The following is a 24,299-nucleotide window of genomic DNA, read 5'->3' as shown; positions in this document are numbered from 1 at the left end:
GACCAGCCGCATGATTCAGGACACACTAGAGTCTAAATAATTACAGCAATAAGTAAACAGCTTTAGGGAAATTTCCAGGGCTTGAGTCACAATTGAACACATTTAATCCTAAAAACAACAAAGCTAGCCTGACAACCGACAGAAAAACTAAACTGTTGGAAGTCCAGCTGGAGCATAATGGCTCGGACTCATTCCTGGAAGGAGGAGTTCAGCAAAAATAAGAACTAGGAGCTGGAGTAGGGCTCTCAGACCTTCAGGTCTGCTTCACCATTCAACAGGCAAGGCTGATCTTCTGTCACAAGTCTATTTTCCTACAATGACCCCTACCCTTTCATTCTCTTGAGATTCTAATCAGAGGAATTCTGCACTTTTGGAATACTGATGAAGGAAGGATGTTGTGAAACTTGAAAGGGTTCAGAAAAGATTTACAAGGATGTTGCCAGGGTTGGAGGGTTTGACCTATAGAGAGAGAGATTGAATAGGCTGGGGCTATTCTCCCTAGAACTTCAGAGGTTGAGGGGTGACCTTATAGAAGTTTATAAAATCATGAGGGATATGGATACAGTGAATAGCCAAGATCTTTTCTCTGGGGCGAGAGAGTCCAAAACTAGAGAACATAATTTAAGGTGAGAGAGGAAAGATTTAACAGGAACATAGGGGGCAACTTTTTCACGCAGAGGATGGTGGGTGTATGGAATGAGTTGCCAGAGGAAGTGGAGGATGCTGGTCCAATTATAGCATTTAAAAGGCATCTGGATGTGTATATGAATAGGAAGGGTATAGAGGGATATGGGCCAAATGCTGAAAAATGGGACTAGATTAATTAGGATATCTGGTCAGCATGGACACATTGGATGAAAAGGATTAGTTTCTGTGCTGTACAACTCTATGACTCCAAGGGTCTATTATCAGCACCTTGATATATTTTCATCAGATATTTTGGACAGTACCACTGAAAATCCTGACAACTGATTTGTGACACACGTAGAATTTGGGGTCAAGAGTGTGGACCTGGAAAAGCAGTCAGGCAGCATCCGAGGAGCAGGAAAATCGACGTTTGAGGAAGAAGTCCTTCATCAAAAAACCCTTCTTGATGAAAGGCTTTAATCCGAAACGTCAATTTTTCTGCTCCTCGGATGCTGCCTGACCTGCTGTGCTTTTCCAGCAACACATTTTCAGCTCAAGTCAGGTTATGTCAACCAAGAGAAAATACTTCCAACCACATTCCAGCAGAAAAACCCAAGGCAGCGCTGAGGGAATGCTGCACTGTCAGAAGCTCTCTCAAGTGTGGCACTGGAAAAGCACAGCAGGTCAGGCAGCATCTGCAGAGCTGGAGAGTAGAATTTTAGGGCATAATTCCTTTATCAGGAATGGGGGTACGCAAGGGGCCTGAGAGATAAGTGGGAAGGGGCTGGGGGCTGGGGCTGGGGGGAAGGGAGCTGGGAAGGCAATAGATAGATGAAGGTAATGGCTATAGGCTGGGATGGAGGGTGGGAAGGTGGGAAGGACCAGCACATAGTCAATGGGCTGAATGGCCTCATCCTGCTCCTGCGTCTTATTGCGTGGGATGTTGCTGTGCCGGCATGGCATATCACATTTCCTACAGTGCAATAGGGAGTAGACTTTCACTTCACCATTCCTGAAGAAGGGCTTATGCCCGAAACGTCGAATCTCCTGCTCCTTGGATGCTGCCTGACCTGCTGCGTTTTTCCAGCAACACATTTTCAGCTTTCACCTCACCACTCCCACCCCCACTTCCAGAGAAGCCCCCTCCTCAGTAATAAATAAAGCAAAGAACTGCGGATGCCGAGGTCTGAAAGGCAAACAGGAATTGCTGGAGAAACTCAGCAGGTCTGGCATCTTCTGAGAGTGGAGGTGTTCTTTATCGGAGAGTGGAAGGTCAGAAGGGACAGTAAATAACCCTCAAGCGGTGGGATCAGGAGTCCCTCATTGATGAAACGCTGTGAGAAGTCCCGACGGTGTCTACCGGCGCCACATCAACGCATGTCTTTCTTTATTTAAAATATGGTGAAATTGCTTCTGCAAACCCTAAGAATAAACACAAGGTCCACAGACCAGCAGAGCCCCAATCTATTCAGTGTCTGGCCTCCCAGAATTGATGGGAGTGGGGAGTGGGGAGCGGAAGGAGGATTATTGGGGTTCACTGTCTTGCACATCCCCTTGTTGCTGAGCGCACTTCACCTGCCCCACACAAGCCCTTCCTGGAACAACATAACGAAGAACTGCGGAGAAAACCAAAACAGGAATTGCAGCAGAACCCCAGCGGGTCTGACCGCATCTGTGGAGAGAGATAGCGGAGTTAAAACTTTCCAGCCCAGTGACCCTTCTTCACAATGTTCTCTGCTAAGACACGCAATTTCTACCCACATGCCTGGAACTAGACGGTATATATAATGACGTGCCGAAACGGCAGTGTCTCAATCAGGTCGTTTTTTCCCTTCAGCACAGGGACTGGGGATGTACATGTGCTGTCTGTGTTTATAAACAGCCAGTTTACAAAGACTGAAGCAAACTTTCACTCAGGTTCTCAATATTTTTCTTCCCAATGTTTGGCATGGCGTGAACTCTCAAAAAAACAAACACAAAGCAACAGCTGCTCCGTTCCTGTACTAGCGACTAAAACTTTCATCCAGTTTTTGTGTTCTTCTAAATATTTACACAACTGCTTGAACTCACAATTACAGAAATGCAAGTGATACAGAAATGCACGTAAGTTCTTTTCGTTTTGACTGCTGGTTTTCTCACCTGGTTTGTTAATTTGGGAGGGGATGAAGGACTTGCTGTGTTGAAGGTGAGGGTGGGGATGTGGGTGGTGAGGGGGGAGGTGGGTGGTGAGGGGGGAGGTGGGGTTGGGGAGGGGGCAGAGATTTACAATTGCCAGCGCTGGGGATTATGGCAGGTCGGTGTGTAACATCAACACTGGGCTACAGCAATGTTTTCTGAACCAAGGGCAGCTGTAAGCAGGAAGTGGAGAGTTGAGCGTGAGCGATAAAAGGAGAATTATTTGAAACTTTCATTGGCCCAAGGCTCCTTGAAGCCTGAATTAAACTGTTTTCTCTCTCTCTCCGCCTGAGGGATGAGGTTTCACTCTGACTGGAGCTGCCGCTCACTCTCGGCTCTGCTGCAGCTGCCTATCTGACTTGGATTGCCTTGTTGGAACCTGCTGGAGTCTGGTGTGCTCCGGCCAGCCCTGGAAACACATTGTTGTCGGCATTGTCGCTGCCTCAGAGATACCGGATCGCTGCAGGTTGTGATTTTGGTTGTGTTGTTGTATTAAGCCAGGGACTTGGTCCCTCTCTCTCAGAAACTTCTGAAAGTTCATACAGAAAATTCAAGAAACGCTTAACAGCTCTCCTCCTGTGGACAGTAAAGTGGAATTAACATTTCACCTTCCATCACAACTTTTCTTTGTGACCGGAAATGTTAATTCTTTCTATCCCTCCACAGATGCTGCTAGGTTTGCTGAATTTCTCCAGCACTTTTTGTGCTTGTTTTGTTTTACCTTTACAGGTTAGGTGAGTGTTTTATTTTACAAACAGCGTTGTCTATCGAATAATGACTGAATGATTTGAACTGTTCACTTTGTTGTGACAAGAATAGACTCGACAATTAATGGGTGTTTGCTCACTCGACATTTTTTCAGATGTGTTTACTTAATTAAGGGCCAGGGAGTGCGCTGAGGTGGATAATGAGACAACCCAGCAGTTACTCTTTACAGGTCTGTGCGTGTGTCAGACTGGAGCTGTCAGCAGCCACTGGGCAATTACACTCTCCTACCCATTAGTCAGCTTGGAAATTCCACAGACTCGAGAGCGCACGTATTCTAGTCTGAAACTCTGAGGGAGTGCTGTGCTGTCGCAGGAGCTGACAGACAGAAGCCTGTTGGAAGAAACTTTGATCCGGTCACACCTCATGACTGTTACTTAGGAACTAAGAAATTGAAGTCTCTCTTTGATTAGCCAATGCAAAGCAGGGACCAACAATGTGGAAAGAATTTTTTAAAAAATGCTTGAGATCACAGCGGGCCAGACAGCATCCATGGAGAGAGAGCATGTTCACGTTTCGAGGTGTCTCTTCATGAGGATACTGTGAGCTCCCGTTGTGACCTCCAGCATTTTAGTTGTTTTCAGTACAGATTCCAGCATCTGCAGTAATTTGCTACTACAATGTATAAAGAAACCCTGATCTGATTTCACAGGACCGACTGAGAAAGGTGAACCCCATTGGTGACCTAGGGTTAATGTCACTAGGACAGTAGTGTAGGAGCTGGGGATATATAGTTCAAATTTGGAATGTTTGTTTATTTAAAAAATACGTCAATCATTGAAGGCTAGGTTGAATGATGACTGCAAAACTATCTTCAATTGTTTCAAAACCCTGTCTGGTTCATGGGTGCCTTTTGGTAAGGAACATCTGTCATTCCTTACCTGATCTGGCTCCAGATTAACAGGAATTTAAAATCACCATCGTCCCACTCTCTTATTAGAGACAGACAGAGAGAGAAAGCTGGCAGTTCATTTAAACTGAGAGTCACCATGCCTGATTGAGGGGAAATGTTGAGAAGGGACGTTGTGTGGGAATTGAGGCAGCACTGTTAGTGTTACTCTGCATTACACACCAGCCACATGAGTGAATGGGCCAGCCAGTGCCAACCAAGCCACTCAGTTTGAGGGCAATTAGAAATGGGCAATAAATGCTGATCTTGTCAGTGATGCCTGCAAACCATGGAAGAATGACAATACCTCAGAAATTGAAACCGGGAATTCAATAAGATAGTTAGATTCCCAAAAGACATTTGATAAGGTGCCACCCATTAGACTTCATAGTGACATCCTGTGCATGGATAGGGGATTGGTTAACTAATAGAAAACAGAGAATTAGGATAGCAGAGCATTTTCATGATGGCAACCTGTAACTAGTGAACTGCGATAGGGATCAGTGCTGGGCCACAAATATTTACAATATAGAGAGAAGAAGGTTGAGAGGTGAGTTAATAGAACATACAAGATGATCAGAGGGTTAGATAGAGTGGACAGTGAAAGTCTTTTTCCTCAGATGGTGATGGCTAGCCTGAGAGGACATAGCTTTAAATTGAGGGATGATAGATATAGGACAGATGTCAGAGGTAGTTTCTTTACTCAGAGAGTAATAAGTGCTGGGAACGCGCTGCCTGCAATAGTAGTAGACTTGTCAACTTTAAGACATTTAAATGGTCATTGGATAAACATATGGATGGTAACAGAATAGTGTGGGTTAGATGGGCTTCAGATTGGTTCCAGAGGACGGCGCAACGTCGAGGGCCAACGTTCTATGTATGGCAGGCTGGTTAGTAAGGTTAGATCACATGGGATTCAGGGGCTGCGAGCCCATTTGCTACAAAATTGGCTTGACTGCAGGAGACAGAGAGTGGTGGTAGAAGAGTTCAGACTGGAAGTCTGTGACCAGTGATGTGCTGCAATAATTGGTCCTGGGTCCACTGTTGTTTTTCATTTATATAAATGAGTTGAATGAGAATTTAGGAGACATGGTTAGTAAGTTTGCAGATGACGCCAACATTGATGGTGGACAATGAAGGTGGTTATCTAATGCTACAACTGGGCCATTGGCTGTGGAATGGCAGATGGAGTTTAATTCAGATAAATGTGAATTGTTGCATTTTGGTAAGACAAACGAGGACAACATTTACCCGATTAATGATAGAACCCTAGGGAACGCTGTTGAACAGAGAGACCTGAGAATGCAGGAACACGGTTCCTTGAAAGTGGCATCACAGATAGAGAGGGTGGTGAAGAAGGCATTTGGCATGCTTGTCTTCATCGGTCAGAACATTGAGTACAGGAGTTGGGACATCATGTGACAGCTATACAATGGTAAGGCTACATTTGGAGTACTGCACGCAATTGTGGTCACCCTGCTATAGAAAGGATATTATTAAACTGGAAGAGGTGCAAAAAAGATGGTGCTGAGACTGGACAGTTTGAGTTATACGGGAAGGCTGGATCGGCTGAGATGTTGATTCACTGGAGCATTGGAGGCTGAGGGGTGATCTTACAGAAGTTTATAAATCATGAGGAACATGGATCAGGCCAAGGTCTTTCCCCCTGAATAGGGGAGTCCAAACCTAGAGGGCATAGGTTTAAGGTCAGAGGAGAAAGATTTAAAAGGGACCTGAAGGGTGACATTTTCACACAGAAGGTGATGCGTGTATGAAATGAGCTGCCAGAGGAAGTGGTGGAGGTGAGTACAGTTACAACATTTAAAAGACATTTGAACAGGGATATGGGCCAAATGCAGGCAAATGGGACTAGTCCAGTTTTTGAAATCTGTTCGGCATGGATGAATTGAGCAAAGGGTCTATTTCCATGCTCTATGACTCGATGACTCTATGACTTTTTGGCTTGTCTAGAAGAGTTGAGAATAATGAAATGTGACTTTATTAAAACATGTAAGATTTTTAGAAAGCTTGAAGGGGTGATTATGGAGAGGTCGTTTCCCCTGTGGAATAATCACAGATCAGAGGGCAGAGTCTCACAGTAAAGGGTCACAAATTTGAGATGGCAATGAGGAGAAATGGTCTTTTGGTGAAGAGGAGAAGTTAAAAATAAAATTACCTTTGTGAAGCCAGATGGAATGGGATTACAGCTCTGAGCTCTGTAATGAAAAGAACTTGCATTTATATAGCACCTTTAATGTGGTGAACTATTCCAGGAGTCTTCAAAAGAGCATTCTGAACAAAAAAGGCACTGAAGGAAATATTAGAACATGCTTCGTCAAATAATAGGGTTTTATAGAGTATCCTTTTATTTCCTTGATGGGATGTGGATGTGTGGGGAGTTGGATAATGGGATGAGGCTACAGAATTGGGGTGGCAGTGGGGAATCTGAAATGATGGGAGTTATGAATAGAGGCATTGCAAGGGCAAGAGTTAACATAGGCCACTGAGGAAGCAGTGAGAGATAAATGGGACTGGGTGTGAAATAGGTTTCTGGGCAGCCAAAGGACATAAGCCATAAACTTGTCCCTTCCGAGGCATTACCTTCCTGACTAGGGTCAGCATTTGGTTCAACCCCGCACCAGCCCAGAGTCAGTGACCTATAGCAGGGCACCCAGTCCAGGGATATAACGTAAGGGCATTTTGTTATTGGGGCACAGACCTCGAAATGAACCATTTTTTCTGCCAAAGACAATACAGTAGTGGTTTAAGGTCCACACAAAATGTACTTGCATTTATATAGCACCTCTGACATGGTAAGATACTTAAGAACCTAAAAAAATGTTCAATGACAGAAAATATTTTCTCCAACACATCATGAGGGGCAGAGTCTAACATGCAACTGTTTATAAAGAATAATTCACCCTCACCCCCTTCTCCATCCTCCTGCGAGGCCCCATTAAAACACTCATTTATTTTGTCATGACACAGGGAATTGAACCTCAGGGCTGCTGACCTCAGCAGTTAAGTATCACATTGGGTGGCACCTTTCCTGAAATAAACCACCAGGGAGCTATTATAGACTCGAGTAAATCATTGCCAAACCCAACCACACTCCCTTTGGGCTAAAGAATCAGAACAAATGTGAAGAAATTTAAGAAGTCTAATCTTTTGCTAGATGACGTTCCCTCACCTCAGTGGGTAACCAAGGTGACTAGGCAACCAATCCATTGCTCAACCCTATGTAGGCAGCAGAACTCTGTAATTTAACCTCCCACGGACTCATAATGGGTGAGTAATGTACATTAGAACAATCTGGCAAAAAAAAAATGCATTCTTTCATTTTTACAAAACAATAAAAAAAATTCGATGATCTTTGGCTTGGGCTGAAACTGATACTAATAGAGTCATAGAGCACAGAAACAGGCCATTTGGCCCACTGTGTCTATGTCAACGACAAACACCAAACTGAATATAAAACCCAAAATAACTATAGATTCTGTAAATCAGAAACAAAAACAGAAATTGCTGGAAAAGCTCAGCAGGTCTGGCAGCAACTGTGGAGAGAAATCAGAGTTAACGTTTTGTCTCTGATTTCCCTCCACAGATGTTGCCCGGCCGTGCTGAACTTTTCCAGGAATTTCTGTTTTTGTACCAAACTCCACATATCCTATTGTCCTGCACTTGATCCATAGCTTACTAGTCCTGGCATTTTAAATGTTTGTCCAGATGCTTCTTAAATGTAGTGAGAGTGCTTGCCCCAATTACCGTCTCAGGCCGCATAGTCCATCTTTCCCACTGGGTGAAAGCAAAACACTCTCTGAACCTCTCGAAACCACTTACTCCTCACCTTAATCCAATGCCCTGTGGTACTGCCGAGAATTGCACCATCAATTTCATCTCACTGGGGATGAAAACAAGAGGCAGTGCCAGAATTTGGATTGGCTTAGACTTCCTCCTGAGGAGGCCGGTGGACACAGTCCCAATGTACAAACTAGATTCTTCATTCTCTTTACAGCACAGTGTCAGGAGAGCGCCACAGTGCTCCTTAATATTGCTCCATTGGTTGAGCAGGTCCATACAATGACCACAGCAATCCCAGGTTCTATCTGGGCTAATGGAGGAAGCAGTAGCATTGTGTTAATACCTCTACGTTAGGCATCCAGAGGCGAAGGTTACTGCTGTGGGCACATACTTCAAATCCTGCTAAGCTAGATGGTGGAGTTTAAGCTGAATTATATCATTAAATCAGTAATTATAAAATTAGTCTCTCAATGATTGTTTCCATGAAGGAACAATATCTGCTTTCCTTACCTGGCTTACTTGAGACTCCAGATCCACAACTATATGGTGGCCTGCCCCTCTGGAATGGCCTAGTGAAATACCATTGTGTTCAGGGGCACATAAGGCTGAGTGATCACTTTTGGTCTTGTGGTGTCATCCAAATCCCATGGGGAGGGTGGTAGAACCTGTACCTCAGAGCCAGAAGGTCAGCGTTCAAGTCCCAACCGCCCTAGAGATACATCATACCATGTCTGACCAGATTGATGAAAAATACCCTGTGACAGAAGAAATATATGAAGTCTCCATGCTGCACTGAACCATTCCAACTCCCTAAGGGTGGTTCTAGGGATGTTTCACTTAGAGCCATAGAGGATGACCACACTGGAAAAGGCCCTTCAGTCCACCATGTCTATACTGGTCATCAAGCACCTCTTCACTCTAATCCCATTTCCAACACATGGCCCACTATGCTGTGGTATTTGAGGTACCCATCTAAAGAGTTTTTAAATGTTGTGAGGGTTCCTAACTCTACCAACAGTGAATTCCAGACCACTATCCTTCAGATGAAAATGTTCTCCTTAAAAGTCCTCTCTACCTCCTGTCCCTTACCTTAAGTCTATGCCTTCTTATTGACTTCTACTAAGGGGGAAAGTTTATTTCTATTTACCCTATGTATGCCGTCAGAACTTTGTCAATCAGGTCCCCCCTCAGCCTTCTCTGCTCTAAGGCAAACAACCTAAGCCTACCTAGTCTCCCTTCATAACTGAATTGTTCTACCATGGGCAGCATCCTAGTGAATCATTTCTACACTGTCTCTCGTGCAATCACATCCTTCCTATTGTGTAGCAACTAGAACGGCACACAATATTCCTCCTGTGGCCTAATCACCATTATACCTAAGCTCCATCATAACAACCTTGCTCATGTATTCAGTTCCTTGATGAATAAAGGCAAGAATCCTATATGTCTTCTAAACCACCTTATCCACCCATCCTGCTGCCTTCAAGGCTCTATGGACATGCACAGCAACATCTCTCCGGTCCTCTGTACTTACCATTTAATGTGTTAGCAATGCGTCATAGGATGGGGACAGGAACTGCAGGGGATGGGTACAATTGAAATGTGGAGCTTGTTCAAGGAACAGCTACTGCATGTCCTAGATAAGTATGTACCTGTCAGGTAGGGATGAAGTGATCAAGTGAGGGAGCCGTAGTTTACTAAAGAAATTGAATCTCTGGTCAAGAGAAAGAAGGAGGCTTATGTAAAGATGAAATGTGAAGGCTCAGTTAGGGCACTTGAGAGTTACAAGTTAGCTAGGAAGGACCTAAAGAGAGAGCTAAGAAGAGCCAGGAAGGGACATGAAAGGTTGTTAGCAGATAGGAAAACTTTAAAATTTTCTATAGGTATGTCAGAAACAAAAGAATGACTAGAGTAAGATTACAGCCAGTCAAGGACAGTAGTGGGAATTTGTTTGGAGGGTCTGAGGAGATAGGAGAGGCACTAAATGAATATTTTTCGTCAGTATTTACACTGGAAAATGACAATGTTGTCAACGAGAATACTGAGATACAGGCTATTAGACTAAATGGGATTGAGGTTCATGAGGAGGAGGTGTTAGCAATTCTGGAAAGAATGAAAATAGATAAATCCCCTGGGCCTTATGGGAGTTTCCCTAGGATTATCTGGGAAGCTAGGCAGGAGATCGCAGAACCTTGGCTTTGATCTTTATGTTGTGATTGTCTGCAGGAATAGTGCCAGAAGACTGGAGGATAGCAAATGTTGTCCCCTTGCTTAAGAAGGGAGTTAGAGACAACCCTGGTAATTATAGACCTGTAAGCATTACTTTAGTTGTGGGTAAAGTGTTGAAAAAGGTTATAACAGATAGAATTTATAATCATCTGGAAAGGAATAATTTGAATAGAGATAGTCAACATGGTTTTGTGAAGGGTAGGTCATGCCTTTTGAAAAGACTTCTTTGAGAAGGTGACCAAACAGGTGGATGAAGGTAAAGCGGTTGATGTGGTGTATGTGGATTTGAGTAAAGTGTTTGATAAGGTTCCCCCAGTAGGCTATTGCAGAAAATACACAGGCATGGGATTGAGGGTGATTTAGTGGTTTGGATTAGAAATTGGCTAGAGGGTGAACGAAGATAAAGGGTGGTGGTTGTTGGGAAATATTCATCCTGGATTTCAGTTACTAGTGGTGTACAGCAAGGATCTATTTTGGGGCCACTGCTGTTTGTCATTTTTATAAATGTCCTGGATGAGGGAGTAGAAAGATAGGTTAGTAAATTTACAGATGACACTAAGGTTGGTAGATTTGTGAAGTGCTGAAGGATGTTGCAGGTTACAGAGAGACATAGATAAACTGCAGAGCTGGGCTGAGAGGTGGCAAATGGTGTTTAATGCAGAAAAAATGTGAGATGATTCACTTTGTAAGGAGTAACAGGAATGCAGAGTACTGGGCTCATAGTAAGATTCTAGGTCGAGCCGATGAGCAGAGAGATCTCAGTGTCCATGTGCATGGATCCTTGAAAGTGATCACCAGATTGATAGGGTTGTTAAGAAGACAAACGGTGTGTTAAAGTTTATTGGTAGAAGGATTGAGTTTCAGAGCCACGAGATCATGCTGCAGCTGTATAAAACTCTGGTGTGCACACACTTGCATGTATTGCATGTAGTTCTGGTCGCCGCCTTATAGGAAGGATGTGGAAACATTGGAAAGTCCAAAGGAGATTTACTAGGATGTTGCCTGGAATATGATGAAAGGCTGATGGACTTGAGGCTGTTTTTGTTAGAGAGAAGAAGGTTGAGAGGTGACTTAATAGAGATATACAAGATCATCAGAGGATTAAATAAGGTGGAAAGTGAGAGCTTTTTTCTCAGATGCCGATGGCTAGCACAAGGTGGACATGGCTTTAAATTGAGGGACGATTGTTATGGGACAGATGTCAGAGGTAGTTTCTTTACTCAGAATAGTAGGGACGTGGAACACACTGCCTGCAACATTAGTAGACTCGTCAACATTAAGGGCATTTAAATGGACATTGGATGAACATATGGACGAGAATGAAATAGTGTAGGTTAGATGGGTTTCAGATGGGTTTCAGATTGGTTTCACAGGGTGGCGCAACATTGAGGGCCAAAGGGTCTGTCATGTTCTATATTCTATGTTCTATGTTCTATATTCACGATGGAAGACACAAGGAATATCCCAAAATTTCAAGAGAGTTGAGAGCAGAGATGAGTACGGTAGCCATCAACAAAGAGAAGGTGCCAGAAAAACCTAAAGGTCTGAAAGTGGATAAATCACATCGTAGAGCACTGAAGGAGATAGCTGAAAAGATAGTGGAGACTTTAGTCGTGACCTTTCAGGTATCACTAGAGTCAGGGAGGGTCCCAGAGGACAAGAAAATCACTAATATTATCCCCCTGTTTAAGAAGGCAAAAGACCGGAAATTACAGGCTGATTAGCCTGACCTCGAGTTGTTGGTAAGATTTGGAGTCCATTGTAAAGGATGAGATTTCTAAATACTTGGAAGTGCATGGTAAAATAATAAAGTCAACATTGTTTCATCAAGGGGAGGTCATGCCTGCCAATCTTCTAGAATTCTTTGAGGAAGTAACAAGTAGGTTAGACCAAGGAGAACGAATGGATATTACCTAACTGAACTTGTGGAAGGCCTTTGATAAGATGCCACACAGGAGGCTGCTGAGTAAGGTAAGGGCCCATGGTATCAGAGGCAAGGTGTTAGCATGGATAAAAGCTTGGCTGTCTGACAGAAAGAATGGAGTGAAGATAAAATGGTCCTTCTCAGGGTGGCACCTGGTGACAAGTGGTGTCCCACAAGGGTCAGTGCTGGGACCACAACTTTTCATTTTGTACATTAACAATCTAGATTAAGGAACTGAGGGCATTCTGGCTAAGTTTACAGAAGATACAAAGATAGGTGGAGGGGCAGGTAGTATTGAGGAGGTGGGGAGCCTGCAGAAGGATTTGGACAGGTTAGGAGAGTGGGCAAAGAATACAACTTGGGAAATTGTGAGGTCATGCATTTTAGTAGGAAGAATAGAGGCATAGGCTATTTTCTAAATGGGGAGAAAATTCATAAGTCTGAAGTGCAAAGGGACTTATGAGTCCTAGGCTAGTTTTCTCTAAGGTAAACTTGCAGGTTGAGTCAGCATTTAGGAAGGCATGTACAATGGTGTCATTCATTTCGAGAAGACTAAAATATAAAAGCAGGGGTGTATTTTTGAGGCTTTATAAAGCTCTGGTCAGACCACATTGAGAATGCTGTGAGCAATTTTGGGCCCCATACCTCAGAAGGGATGTACTGGTCCTGGAGCAGGTCCGGAGGAGGTTCATGAGAGTGATCCCAGGAATTAAAATCTTAATGTATGAAGAAGTTTTGAGGACTTTGGGACTGTACTTGATGGAGTTTAGAAGGATGAGGGGAGATCTAATTGAAACTTACAGAATACTGAACAGCCTGGACAGAGCAGACATTGGGAAGATGTTTCCATTGGCAGGAGATGATGACCTGAGGGCACAGCCTTAGAATAAAAGGAAGATCTTTTAAAATGGAGATAAGGAGAAACCTCTTTAGGCAGAGAGTGGTGAGTCCATGGAATTCATTACCACAGAAGGCTGTGAAGTCCAGGTCATTGAGTATATTTAAAAAGAGATACATAGGTTCTTGATTGCCAAGGGGGTCAAAGGTTATGGGGAGAAACCAGGACAATGGGGATGAAAAGTTTATCAGCCATTTTGAATGGTGGGGCAGACTCAATGGAGCAAATGGCCTACTTTCTGCTCAATATCTTATGTTTTATAATGTGTCCTCCCTTTTGCTTGTTAATCCTTCCAAAATGCATCACCTCATTTCTTAGGATTAAGTTCAATTTGTCACTGTTCAAACCATCTGACCAACCGATCAGTCGTCTAAGGCTTTCCACCTTGCTTTACCACCCTGCCTATTTTAATATCATCTGTACACCGACTGATAAAATGTTCTACACATACACAGCAAACAGCAAGGGGCTCAGCACCAAACTCTGTGATCTGTCATTAGAATCAGGCTTGTGATTGGTGTTAGTTACGAAAATAGTTTGAATTGCAGTTATTAACTCTTTGACCATCTTCTTCTACTTCCTGCCAATTTTGGATTCAATTTGCAAATTTGCCCTGGACCTCAAGTGACTTTACATTCATGAATAGTCTCCTGTGTAACACCTTGTTAAAAGCCTAACTGAAGTCCATATGGACCATATGAACTGAGCTAATTTAATCTGTACACCCAAAAACCTGCTCAAAGGAAAACCATATTTTTGAGACACGGTCTCCCTCAGACAAAGGCATGCTGACTATTCCCAATTAACTTGTGCTCAATCTGCTCTTATGTTAGGGAGGAGAATTAATCATGTGCAATGAGACTAGGAGTAGGCTGGGTGACCCTACCTGCTTATCTTCCATCTTGGCTCCATGTTCTCTCTTGCTCCTCATACCCCCTTTCTGTCTGTCATTGATTACTCAGTGAACCTGCTTGTGAAGTCTGGCATGATCAGGATCGGACTCAGATGCCAGAAGTCAAATATCTTGCTGGTCTTCCCATGCGGATTCATGGATTAGCTCTAGATAAGATGGTAAAGGTGCTCAGGTATGGAATAATCAAATAATCGCACAGCAGGCAGTGAGTACATTTGAGGAACATTAGAAAGTCAGAAACATTAACACAATTGTGGGCAATTCTCTGAGTTTCACTGGTGAGTGCACTTTAAAAACAAAGGACTTCAGTGACTGGAAAATGCTTTGACATATCTGATGTTTGTGGAAATTACTATATAAATGAATGTCATTTTACAGGGACCAGGTATTGATTTTTATCTGATTAAAATCATCCTGGTGAAGCATCTTGACTGAAGTTTATAATGTTAAAGGTACTATAAATGAGGTTCTTGTTATAGATGGGATATCAATTTAATCTTTGAATTAACCTGTGACCTCCATCCTGCACTGTAGTCTTGAGAACTTCACTTGGCAAGAATTGCAGTGGTGGGCTGGGATGGTTAAGGAAGCTGGGTGTTGTTGGAGCTGGTCAATGAGAACACTCTGTAGCATGCACCACCCAAGATGGACAATATCCCATAACATAGTGTTCCCTCTCTCTCTGTCTCTCTGGAGCCAGCAGCACCACCTGTAGGTGATGCCACACAACTACACTCTATTTTAGAACTGAGAAATTAGAACATTATAGTGCAGCACAGGCCCTTCAGCCCTTGATGTTGTGCCGACCTGTGAAACCAATCTGAAGCCCATCTAATCTACACAATTCCATTATGATCCATATGTTTATCCAATGACCATTTAAATGCCCTTAAAGTTGACAAGTCTACTACTGTTGCAGGCAGGCCATTCTACGCCTTTACTACTCCCTGAGTAAAGAACCTACCTCTGACATCTGTCCTAAAGCTATCACCCCTCAACTTAAAACTATGTCTCCTCATGCTAGCCACCACCATCTGAGGAAAAAGGTTCTCACTGTCCACCCTATCTAATCCTCTGATCATCTTGTATGTTTCTATTAAATCACCGCTTAACCTTCTTCTGTCTAACAAAAGCAGCCTCAAATGCCTCAGCCTTTCCTCAACAGTTAGCTCTTATTCTATCTTCTTCTCAAATTGCAGAGTAAATTCAATCATATTATGATCACTTTAAGTTCCTTCACCTTAAGCTCCCTTATCAAGTCTGCCTCCTTGCACAACAGTAAATCCAGTATTGCCTGTTCCCTGGTGAGCTCCACCACAAGCTGCTCCAAAAAGCCATCTGGTAGACATTCCACATTGATTTATTTATTATAATGTGCAGTTTGTTACAAAATACAGTGAAAAGCATTACAGAGTGTTACCACTCTCTGATGACATCTTTAAACATAGAAAAATTTACCTAAACATAGAATATTAAGACAGAAAAATGCAGAAATCACAGTCCTTCCTGTTAAGTGCTCCATCATAGTCCATGAGACCTAGTGCTGAAAATTAGTTGCTGGAAAAGCGCAGCAGGTCAGGCAGCATCCAAGGAACAGGAGATTCGACGTTTCGGGCATAAGCCCTTCCTGAAGAAGGGCTTATGCCCGAAACATTGAATCTCCTGTTCCTTGAATGCTGCCTGACCTGCTGCAATTTTCCAGCAACACGTTTTCAGCTCTGATCTCCAGCATCTGCAGACCTCACTTTCTCCATGGGACGAGTGGACAGCCATGTGTTCCCTTCCCCATGCCACCACTGCTGGACCAAAAGTCATTACTCTTCAGCGCCATCCCACCTCCAAGGACATCCTCGCACCGTGAGTCATTGATGGACCTTGCCAACGCCACCGGGTATCACACTAGTTCAAACTCATCTCCCACCCTCGCCATGAGTCCCCATGGGCCCACCTTGCTGATGCAGAAGCTGCTGGTGCTGCAGGGTCTCATCATTCCTGATGAAGGGCTTTTGCCTGAAACGTCGATTTTCCTACTCCTCGGATGCTGCCTGACCTGCTGTGCTTTTCCAGCACCACTCTAATCTTGACTCTGATCTCCAGTATTTGCAATCCTCACTTTCGCCTGCAGGGTCTCATACATCTGAATTCACATCTGCCCCTATGAATCTGCGCCGGACGCAGACCCCACCTGGAATCCAAACTCACCTCCACAGCTGCACACCAGGAGTCTGGGCTGCTGAACCCACTCTCCACCGGCAATGCCATCGCTGCAACTGAATTCTTAATAGAAAGACAAAAAACAAGAGAAGAGAGAGAAAAAAAGCAAAGAGCAAAGTGGAGGAGCCTTGGACTCAGAAGCCCTCCTCCACCAATATCTTACCAGATGTCATTCCACAGCTGACATTGTCTGTTCCTGATGATGGGTTCCTGCCGTACGTCAGTTTTCCTGCTCCTTGGATGCTGCCTGACCTGCTGCGCTTTTCCAGCAACACATTTTCAGCTTTGTATACAACTGTCAATGCAGTAAAAATCTCTGCACCAGACCCCTAAGAAAGAAACCATCTGTTTAACAAGTTTCACAAGCACTAGTCATCTGAAAGTATTGTAATGCCATTAAGCACCTTTTTTTAAAATGTGTAGTCATGGTTGTAATTTAGGATGTACAGGAAAATCCTGTAAATGGTAATATGATAATGACCAGATAATCTGTTTCTTTGAGCTGTCAATTGAAATATTGAAATGCTGTTTGGGACAGCTTTTCTTGGTAATGTGCCATGGGATTTTCTAGATCCACCTGAGCAGGTGGATAATCTTTTGTCCTAAGGACAGCATCTCTGGCAATACGGCACTCCCTGCACATGGAGCTAGCATTCAGTTCTTGAGGTGGGACCTGAAACCAGTAGCTTGTGACTTGTGACTCACCAGATAAACGTGCTACTCACTGAATAATAATTGACACAAGGGAACAGTAGCACAAGTGATCAAGTGCTTAGACAAACAGGATTGATTTTTGAAACATTTTAAATGAGTGAAGAAAGCCACACAGTTTGAGGAGGAGTTAGAAAGCTGAAGACTACCCCCATCAATGCCAAACGACCCCAACTATCAGCAATCCCAGAGTTTCTTGGGAGAAACAGAGGCTTGGACTAAAGATCAAGATGAATAAAAGGTCAAGGAATTATATAATTCTTTACTGACTTCCTTTTATGTTGAAAGCTAGTCGAGGAGATCACTTTAACCAAGATTTTTTTTCAGCTGTTATTACACCTGGCTTTACCTCTGGCCTAATTCACCTTTGAAAGTCTGCAGGGACCCACACTAGCTCATTCTGACCATGGTTTTGGAATTGAAGAGAGGGCTTACATCCACCACAGCTCCAGTGAATGTTTAAAATCCCCCAATAATCCAGACCAAGATCTCACCCACCCTTTGGCTCCTCAACTCTGGATGCTCCAGGAACTTTCATCACATGCCTTCATACTTTGAGCTGCACTAACGCCAGCTTCCCATCACCGGTCTATTCTCCAGCTCTTCTGCTTTCCATGGTCAATTGTTCAGGCTCTCTATTATCCAGCTGGATAAATCCTGATGGTTAGTGAAACCATTAGTTTCTTTTCCCTCAGTCGGAAATCGTGTGCCATTAACTTGCTTGAGTTTTTTGAAGAAATAACGAAGAGGATTGATGAGGGTAGAACAGTGGACGTGATCTCCAAGGACTTCAGTAAGGCATTTGGCAAGGTTCCCCATGGGAGACTGTTTAGCAAGATTAGATTTCATGGAACACAAGGATAATTAGCCATTTGGGTACAGAACTGGCTTGAAAATGGAAGACAGAGAATGGCAGTGGAGGGTTGTTTTTCAGACTGGAGGCCTGTGACCAGTGGTGTGCCACACGGATCAGTGCTGGGTCCATTACTTTTCTTCATTTATATAAATGATTTGGATGTGAAGGATTGGAGATATGGTTAGTAAGTTTGCAGATGACACCAAAATTGGAGGAGTAGTCGACAGCAAAGGTTACCTCAGGGTACAATGGGATCTTGTTCAGATGGGCTGGTGGGCTGAGGAGTGGCAGATCAAATTTAATTTAGATAAATGTGAAGTGCTGCATTTTGGAAAAGCAAATCAGAGCAGGACTTATACACTTAATGGTAGGTTTCTGAGGCTAATTCTGAATACTGTGTTCAATTCTGGTCTCCCTGTTACAGGAAGGATGTTGTGAGACTTGAAAGAGTTTAGAAAGATTTACAAAGATGTTGCCGGGGTTGGAGGGTTAGAGCTATAGGGAGAGGTTGAATAGGCTGGGGCAGTTTTCCCTGGAGCATTGGAGGCCTAAGGGTGACCTTATAGAGGTTTATAAACTCATGAGGGGCATAGATAGGGTGAATAGCCAAGGTTTTTTTCCTGGAGTGGGTGCGTCCAAAACTAGAGGGGATAAGTTTAATGTAAGAAGGGAAAGATTTAAAAGGGACCAAAGGGTAAACGTTTTCAAGTAGAGGGTGGTGTGTACATGGAATGAGCTACCAGGGGTAGTGGTGGAGGCTGGTACAATTATAATGCTTAAAAGGCATCCAGATGTGTATATGAATAGGAAGCATTTAGAGGGATATGGACCAATGCTGGCAAATGGGACTAGATTAGTATAGGACATTTGGTCGGCCTTAATTTGGACTGAAGTGTCTGTTTCCATGCTGTACAGCTCTATGACTCCAATGTTACAAGTGATAAATGAAGTGTTCAAAGAAAATGAAAATACCACTTTTATTTTGCCACATCCTGTGATTTCTTACCCTGCCTCTGGCTGGAGGCAGGGTCCAGGGGATTAAATCTCTAATTCAGGTAGAATGCAGCTAACAAAATGTTTATTTCTCAGCAATACTCAGGTCTTGCACCAAACGATTAAAAATTATTGAACGGTATGTTTACTGTTGATCTTTTGATCACAGAGACAAATGATTGTTAAATTTGAAAGTGAGCAACCATTCAGTACACACAATCAAATTTAACAACCATTTGTCCCTGTGCTCAAAAGATCAACAACAAACATACCGTTCAATAATTTTTAATTGTTTGGTGCAGGACCTGAGTATTGCTGAGAAATAAACATTTTGTTTAAATCTTTTCATCTTGCATTCATTAGACCAACTGCAAAAATACCCATGTAAAGGGAATAACAGCCATTAAATGTGATCATGCACTGTGGCTCAGTTAGGGTGGCATGGTGGCTCAGTGGTTAGCACTGCTGCCTCACAGCGCCAGGGACCCAGGTTTGATTCCCACCTCGGGTGACTGTCTGTGTGGAGTTTTGCACATTCTTCACATGTCTGCATGGGTTTCCTCCCACAATGTACAGGTGAATTGGCCATGCTAGATTGTCCATAGTATTTAGGGTGAATGTAGAGGAATGGGTCTGGGTGGGTTACTCTGCAGAAGGTTGGTGTGGACTTGTTAGGCCGAAGGGCCTGTTTCCATACTGTAGGTAATCTAATCTAATCACTGGTCCATCAGACAAAAGCCTTTCGCCATCAAATATTTCAGATAGAAATTGATGGCAGAGGGCTGTCATAACATTTCAATGAGCACTTGTGATGGGCTAAATGCTACAAAATGGGATTGGGATTGTCAGATGGATGTTTTTGTCTGACGTGACAATGATGGGCTGAAGGGCTTTTTTCTGTGCTATAGGTTCCGATAACTCCTATGGTGCCGTGGTAGTGTCCCTACCTCTAGACAAGGAGGCCTTGATTCAATTTCCACCTGCTCCAGAGGTGTGTAATAACATGTCTGAACAAGTTGATTAAAAATATCGAAAATGTTCTTCCTTCTTTACGTCGGTACATCTTACCACTGTCCTGACCACACAAGATGAAAAACTTCATCAAAATGTGTCTTTTTCCACAAAGCAATTTTTGTGAAACAATGCAAGAAACGTTGACCTGATAAGGGTGCAATAAGGGCGTGAGGACTTGAATGCTTCTCTGCAACAGGCTCAGATAATTAAGTCGCACGTCATCTGAAAACTCAATGGAATGATAAATAAGTTTTCCATCTGTCCTACAGGGTATAAAGATTTCATGGTAGAAAAAAAGGGGAATTCTTGGCAAATATGTATCGACATCTGGTGGCGGTTTCATTGCAGCTTGTGGGGGCTTGTTGTGTGAAACTTCACTGTGTCTCCATCCTCGCAGTAATGTTCAAACCTACTTCATTGGTCTTGAGTTGCATCAGGGCTCACTGTAGTCTCAAAGGGGATGACGGAAAAGCAAGACCTTTGTCACAGATTTGTTCATGCTTTGTTCATGTGGGGAGAGTAATCATTCTGTTAAATTAATGGTTGTCCAACTATCATCAAGCAATGTGAGATAAAAACTGATTACTGATCTCAATCTTTAGATGAACTCAGAACATGGTTAGGAACATGGGACTGGGATATCTTAGCAATTACAGAAACATGGCTCAGGGATGGGCAGGACTGGCAGCTTAATGTTCCAGGATACAAATGCTACAGGAAGGATAGAAAGGAAGGCAAGGGAGGAGGGGGAGTGAAGTTTTTGATAAGGAATAGCATTACAACTGTGCTGAGGGAGGATATTCCCAGAAATACATCCAGGGAAGTTATTTGGGTGGGACTGAGAAATAAGAAAGGGACGATCACCTGATTGGGATTGTATTATAGACCCCTGAATAGTCAGAGCGAAATTGAGAAACAAATTTGTAAGGAGATCTCAGCTATCTGTAAGAATAATAGAGTGGTTATGGTAGGGGATTTTAACTTTCCAAACATAGACTGGGACTGCCATAGTGTTAAAGGTTTAGATGGAGAGGAATTTGTTAAGTGTGTACAAGACAATTTTCTGATTCACTATGTGGATGTATCTACTAGAGAAGGTGCAAAACTTGACCTACTCTGGGAAATAAGGAAGGGCAGGTGACTGAGGTGTCAGTGGGGGAGCACTTTGGGGCCAGCAACCATAATTCCATTAGGTTTAAAATAGTGATAGAAAAGGATAGACCATATCTAAAAGTTGAAGTTCTAAATTGGAGAAAGGCCAATTAGGTATTAGGCAAGAACTTCAAAAAGCTGATTGGGGGCAGATGTTTGCAGGTAAAGGGAAAATGGGAAGCCTTCAGAAATGAGATAACGAGAATCCAGAGAAAGTATATTCCTATCAGGGTGAAAGGAAAGGCTGGTAGGTATAGGGAATGCTGGATGACTAAATAAATTGAGGGTTCGGTTAAGAAAAAGGAAGGTATAGACAGGATAGATTGAGTGAATCCTCAGAAGAGTAAAAAGGAAGTAGGAGTATACTTAAGAGGGAAACCAGGAGGGCAAAAAGGGGACATCAGATAGCTTTGACAAATAGAATTAAGGAGAATCCAAAGGGTTTTTACAAATACATTAAAGACAAAAAAGTAACTGGGGAGAGACTAGGCCCCTCAAACATCAGCAAGGCAGCCTTTTTGTGGAGTCGCAGAAAATGGGGGAGATACTAAATGAGTATTTTGCATCAGTATTCACTGTGGAAAAGGATATGGAAGATACAGACTGTAGGGAAATAGATGGCGACAAAATGTCCATATTACAGAGGAGGTAGTGTTGGTTGTCTTGAAACACATAAAAGTGGATAAATCCCCAGGACCTGATCAGGTATACCCTACAATACTGAGACTGATTAGCAAGGTTAGATCTCATGGAATACAGGGAGAACTAGCCATTTGGATACAGAACTGGCTCAAAGGTAGAAGACAGAGGGTGGTGGTGGAGAGTTGTTTTTCAGACTGGAGGCCTGTGACCAGTGGAGTGCCACAAGGATCGATGCTGGGTTCTCTACTTATTGTCATTTACATAAATAATTTGAATACGAGCATAAGAGGTACAGTTAGTAAGTTTGCAGATGACCCCAAAATTGGAGGTGTAGTGGACAGCGAAGAGGGTTACCTCAGATTACAACAGGATCTGGACCAGATGGGCCAATGGGCTGAGAAATGGCAAATGGAGTTTAATTCAGATAAATGCGAGGTGCTGCATTTTGGGAAATCAAATCTTAGCAGGACTTATGCACTTAATGGTAAGGTCCCAGGGAGTGTTGCTGAACAAAGAGATCTTGGAATGCAGGTTCATAGCTCCTTGAAAGAGGAGTTGCAGGTAGATAGGATACTGAAGAAGGTATTTGGTATGCTTTCCTTTATTGGTCAGAGTATTGAGTACAGGAGTTGGGAGGTCATATTGCGGCTGTACAGGACATTGGTTGGACTATTGGAATATTGCGTGCAATTCTGGTCTCCTTCCTATTGGAAAGAGGTTGTGAAACTTGAAAGGGTTCAGAAAAGTTTTACAAGAATGTTGCCAGGGTCAGAGGATTTGAGCTATAGGGAGAGGCTGAACAGGCTGGGGCTGTTTTCCCTGGAGCGTCGGAGGCTTAGGAGTGACCTTATAGAGGTTTACAAAATTATGAAGGGCATGGATAGGATAAATTGACAAAGTCTTTTCCCTGGGGTTGGGGAGTCCAGAACTAGAGGGCATAGGTTTAGGGTGAGAGGGGAAAGATATAAAAGAGACTTGAGGGGCAACCTTTTCACACAGAGGGTGGTATGTGTATGAAGTGAGCTGCCAGAGGACGTACAAATTAGATTAGATTAGATTACTTACAGTGTGGAAACAGGCCCTTCGGCCCAACAAGTCCACACCGACCCGTTGAAGCGAAACCCACCCATACCCCTACATTTACCCCTTACCTAACACTACGGGCAATTTAGCATAGTCAATTCGCCTGACCCGCACATCTTTGGACTGTGGGAGGAAACCGGAGCACCCGGAGGAAACCCACGCAGACACGGGGAGAACGTGCAAACTCCACACAGTCAGTCGCCTGAGTCGGGAATTGAACCCAGGTCTCTGGCGCGGTGAGGCAGCAGTGCTAACCACTGTGCCACCGTGCCGCCCGACGTGGTGGAGGCTGGTGCAATTGCAGCATTTAAGAGGCATTTGGATGGGTATATGAATAGGAAGGGTCCTGGCAGGTGGGACCAGATTGGGTTGGGATATCTGGTCAGCATGGACGGGTTGGACTGAAGTGTCTGTTTCCATGCTGTACATCTCTATGACTCTATGACTATGCTACTGCTGCTGGCTGATTATAAATGGAAATAATATGGTAGTGGAAAAGACTGAAAGGGCTCAACAGAATTATCAGTGACTGAGAGAGACGACAGGTTAATGTTCATTTATAACTGTTCTGATTGGAAAGACACAATAATTTAGGGTAGTATTAATGTCCCCACGGACAGATTTGGTTAATTAGAAAGAGCCAACACAGATTTCTCATGGGAAAATAATGTTTAACTAACTTGCTAGAGATTTTTCATAAGGTAATACAGAGGGTTGATGAGTTGGAGGCTGTATGCGTGATCTACATGGATGTCCAGAAGACATTTGATTCACTGCCGCACAACAGACACAGAGAGGCAATGGTTTAATGCTATTATCAGTAGATTGTTAACCCACAGACCCAGAGACTCCATAGTTTGGAGAGAGAGCTTTAGTCTGAGTTTTGGACAGTCCTGTGAAGTCCTTGGAATAGGATGGCTACATGGACCAGCATTCCTGAGAAGGGAAGGATGTATTTACTTCCTCATTTGCTCTTCAATATTTCAAAATCTATCTGCCTCCTCTTTAAATACTTTCAGTGATTGAGCCTCCACAACTCGCTGGGATAGGGGGTTCCAGACATTCATATCCTCTGAGAGAAGAAATTCTTTCATATCTCCATTTTAAATTAGTGTCCCCTTATTTTGTAACAATGTCCCTAGTTCGAGACTCCCCCACTAATAGGAAACATCTTCTCTGCATCTACCCTGTAAAACCTCCTCAGAATCTTGTATGTTTCAACAAGATCACCCCTCATTCTTCTGAACTCAAATGAATAAAGACCGAACCTGTTTAGTCATTTTTCATATGTCTGTCCTTTCAACCCAGGAATAAACCTGGTGAATCTCTCTTGAACCGCCTCCAATGTCAATACATGCTTAATTAAATATAGTGAGCAAAACTGTACACAGTCCTGCAACTGTGGTCTCAGCA

At 43.3% G+C, this 24,299-nt stretch overlaps 1 protein-coding gene across 2 annotated transcripts in view; it reads left to right on the top strand.

The window, feature by feature from the left end:
• Positions 1-2,399: 2,399 nt before the first annotated feature.
• LOC132818429 (ovarian cancer G-protein coupled receptor 1-like) overlaps positions 2,400-24,299 on the top strand; it is a 29,905-nt gene continuing 8,005 nt past the window's right edge. The window contains exon 1 of one of the 2 annotated variants that reach the window (XM_060829468.1): positions 2,400-2,730. The gene's annotated coding sequence lies outside the window, so the exon portion shown is untranslated. Of the gene's footprint in view, positions 2,731-3,186; positions 3,269-24,299 lie in introns of those variants that run through there. The other variant, XM_060829469.1, reaches the window with a different exon arrangement.

Source organism: Hemiscyllium ocellatum, chromosome 8 (assembly GCF_020745735.1).
Source record: "Hemiscyllium ocellatum isolate sHemOce1 chromosome 8, sHemOce1.pat.X.cur, whole genome shotgun sequence".
Taxonomy (NCBI): domain Eukaryota; kingdom Metazoa; phylum Chordata; class Chondrichthyes; order Orectolobiformes; family Hemiscylliidae; genus Hemiscyllium; species Hemiscyllium ocellatum.
The sequence above is the reverse complement of the archived record's forward strand: the minus strand, read 5'-3'. Positions and strand labels throughout refer to the sequence as shown.